Raw genomic sequence first — 3,988 nt, forward strand, 5'->3', positions numbered from 1 at the left:
GAAATTTTGGCCCAGCCCATTTTTAGCCCAAATAACAGCCTAGAGTGTATCCCACATGAGCTCAAAAACAAGCTAAGTTGTAGCCCAAATAGCAGCCCAAAGGGAGCTAGGGGCGGCAACTCCTAGATGTTTCTTGAAACGAAGGAGGGAGCACTCTAGAAGGTTCATGAGGGGTGTAATACACCCAATTCTAGAGACTTCAAGAAGGGGCAAGAGCCCCCTTGAAAAACTATATAAGGAGGCCTCTAGGAGGAGGGAGAGGTGTTCAATTGCTTGAGAGGAAGGCTCTCCCACTCTTAGAGGTTCGGCCACCTTGAGAGAAGAGAAGAGAAGAAGGCTAGGCGCAAGGAAGAAGAAGAAGAAGGGCTAAAGGAAGTTCAAGACAAGCAAGCTAGAAGAAGAAGGTGAGTTCGAATTGAGGGTTTGTGATTCGAAGATCTTTTGTAATAAATCATTTGTAGTTTCATTCTCTTTTGATTTGAATTCAGTTTCTAAGTTATATTTTCTTTCTTCTTTCTCATTGTTTCCATTCTTCCTTGATGTATTTCAGCTTGTAAAATTTCAGTTCAGCAATCTAATTCTTTTTGATTCATTCAAATGATCATGGATTGTATTTGAAGTTTCTTGAATAAGGGTGTTATTGCAGATCAATTCGGCCAACTAACCTTCAAAACTCAGATCTGAATTCTCAGATCTGAGATTGCAAGATCTGAATTGCTTGAAAGAGAATTCAGATCTGCAATTTTCAGATTGGCCGAATTAATCTACAGCTTGGAATTCCTAGAGTGCTTGAGAGAGACTCTAGTAATTCAGATCTACTATTGAAGAACTGAATTGAGTGCAAGGTTAGAGATAACTTGCACAATTCAGTTGGTGATCAATTCAGATTTGAATTGATGCCTTAGAAGTGTTTGAAGAAATGCATGCATGGGGATTAGATTCTTGCTAGAGATAAAAGAACCATCACTCATGCATAGGATGAACATGTTCTTGAGAGAGGCTGTTCATGACCTTGGGGTTTTACCAAACCAAGGCTCAATCATGATTTATTCGAATGATCCAAATTGATAGATTGCTGAATTCTGAGATTGACATTTACTGCTTACTCTTCTAACCTGATTTGAAGGCAATTGGGCCAATGATTTAGATAGATTTTAATTTAGGATTTTTTTTTTTTTAGCTTTCATTAAAGTTTTGATTTATTTGTTGATCAGATAAGAAGTGCTCAATTTAGTATTGGTAATTGTTTCCTAAATCCTCGTGTGAACGATACTTCACTCACTACTTTATTACTTGAACGGCTAGTGCACTTGCTAGTGTCACAATGAGCCACACATCAAGTTTTTGGCACCGTTGCCGGGGATTTATAGAAGCAATATTAGGAAACATTGAGCATTCTTAATCTGGTATCATTCAGCATTGCATTCATAGTTGGTTTAATTTGCTTAACTTTCAATTTTAGCTTTGAATGCAACTGCTGTACTACTGTAGTTATGTTTCTTCTTTCTTAAGTAGATTACTTTCTTTTTCTGGTTTCAGTTTCATTTTAATAAAGGCATATTTGATTTCTATTCAATCTTGGTGTTGTTCCCTTCAAAAAGAAAAAAAAAAAAAATTCACAAAAACATGAGTGTTGCAGATCTGAGTTGCATTCGGCACTCAGATCAGCAGATTTCAGATCTGCAGCACTCAGCCGAAAAGAATTGTTTGTGTTTCAGACTTTTATTTCTTTTTCCATTACAAAAAGAAAAAAAAATATATATATATATAATGAAAAAAAAAGGGAGATCTTTTGAACAACAAGAGGAGCAATTGAGAATTCGAATCAGAATTCAGATTTGAGTTCAGATCTGAATTCTGCTATTGCAGAATTGGGTGTCATCACCACCCCAATTCACCCTAGGGCACTTCTGCTATTCCCCAAAAACAATTTGGTAGCAATAACTGAAGGTAAGGCAATTGAGAATTCAGATCCGAACTCAGAGTTGAGTTCAGACCTGAATTCTGCTATTGCAGAACTGCTCAGTTCAGATCTGAGTTCAGATGAACTCAGACCTGAACTGATACAAGTTTAAGGTGAATTGGGTGCCATCATCACCCCAATTCACCCTATGATAAATCCGACATACCCCAAAGGTAATTGGATAGCAAAGAATGAAAAAGAAAATTCAGATCTGAACTGATACAGATCTGAACTATAGTTGAGGACTGAACTGATACAGAGAACATTTTGGATTTTGGGTGACTTGAACATTTGCTTTATCCACTTGTAACCGAGCTACATTAGCTAAGGAGGTGTATGTTTGGATTGAATAATTGTTATGCCTCAGATATTTAAGAAAAATTAGCACTTTCCAAGTATTTCTATTAGCATTCAGATCTGTAACAGGGCTGCTATAGTGCAACAGTTATTAAACCTGATTTCAGATTTCTACAAAAGTTGTATGGACCAAATAGCTTGCAATACCAAACATTGTAGACCCAATTTTTAGGTCTTAGCAAGTGTTTGATATGCATCAGCTATACAGGTTTGAGCTTCAATTGTAGAGCTTAAAATCCTTAACCCAAGCCTAACTCAGGACTGGTTTTAGTTTATTTCAGATCCTTTTAAATTATTTTTCAGATCAGATCTGATTTCAGCCCTAAAGCATCACAGACTTGATTCCAACCTTAATGGATGTATATTGTAGTGTATACCAATGAGTGTGTATGAGATATACAGCTCATATCTGAATTATTATTTGTTAATTTCTCTGGACTAACAATACCAAAGACTTGTAGATCTGAACTCAACTAAATTGGGTCTGAATTCAGATGTTGCAATCGATGGATGTAGATAAAGGAACCTTGAATAAGATGATTGGTTTAAATCTGCTTTTAGTATAATCGGCTTCATTTATTCATGATAGGATGTAGGTTTTTGTATTCCAATAATTCACTTTACATTTTCAGTGTGATAGGATTAGTTATTTATTTTCTTTTGTGAATATTGGCATTTTTATTGCTTTGACTTTAACAGTTTATGACAAGCAGACCTGAACTGGAAGAGATCCTTTACGACCCGGAGATTGAACGGACTCTCCGTGTCCGTTTGAGAGCTGCTAGGCAAGTCAGACAAGAAGCACAAGAAATGGCTGAACAAAGAACTATGATGGATTAGGCCAAGCCCACCCTCACCGGGACTGTCTCCAGCATTATCAGGCCAACTATTGCTGCCAAAAACTTCGAAATTAAACCATTCATAATCCAAATAATCACAATGGGGTAAGTGATGATGCCATCCAGCTGAGGTTATTTCCATTTTCTTTGAAGGATAAAGCCAAAGCTTGGTTGAACTCATTACCGGCAGGATCTATAGCCACATGGGACGAAATGGCTAGCCGTTTTCTCTCTAAATATTTTCCCCCTTCTAAAACTGCTAAAATGAGGAATGACATCACTACTTTTTTCCAGCAAGAGGGGGAATCTTTATATGAGTCATGGGAACGATACAAGGAGCTGTTAAGGAGAGTTCCTCACCATGGCCTCCCCATTTGGCTGCAAGTGCAGACTTTCTATAATGGTCTTACTGACTCAAATAAGACCATATTAGATGCTGCAGCCGGAGGATCCATAAATAATAAAACTCCTGAGGTTGCCCATGCACTTATTGAGGAAATGGCAGCCAACAACTATCAATGGCATTTGGAAAGAACTCAAACTAGGAAGCAGCAAGGCTTGCATAATGATGACACTTATACAGCACTATCTGCACAAATAGGAGCACTCAGTAAGAAAATAGATGAAATGCAGATAGCTGCCATGCATGTGCAGCCTCTTAATTGTGAATTGTGTGGGGGAGGCCACATCAGTACAGACTGCCAAGTTGGCAATCAGTTCAGACCATCTACTGAACAAGTTGACTATGTCAGCAATTCGTCAAGACAACAGGGTTACCAGAGTCACCATACTTTTCATCCAGGATGGAGGGGACATTCAAACCAGTCCT

The 3,988-nt window shown here is 37.9% G+C and overlaps 1 non-coding gene across 1 annotated transcript; it reads right to left on the reverse strand.

Annotated features, from left to right (window-relative positions):
• Positions 1-3,420: 3,420 nt before the first annotated feature.
• On the reverse strand, positions 3,421-3,527 carry LOC148861216 (small nucleolar RNA R71). The gene has a single exon (XR_016095233.1). It is a non-coding gene; the product is annotated as a small nucleolar RNA R71 (small nucleolar RNA).
• Between the last annotated feature and the right edge of the window lie 461 nt (positions 3,528-3,988).

This window comes from Nelumbo lutea, chromosome 4, assembly GCF_056320005.1.
Source record: "Nelumbo lutea isolate HS-2025 chromosome 4, American lotus-T2T, whole genome shotgun sequence".
NCBI lineage: Eukaryota > Viridiplantae > Streptophyta > Magnoliopsida > Proteales > Nelumbonaceae > Nelumbo > Nelumbo lutea.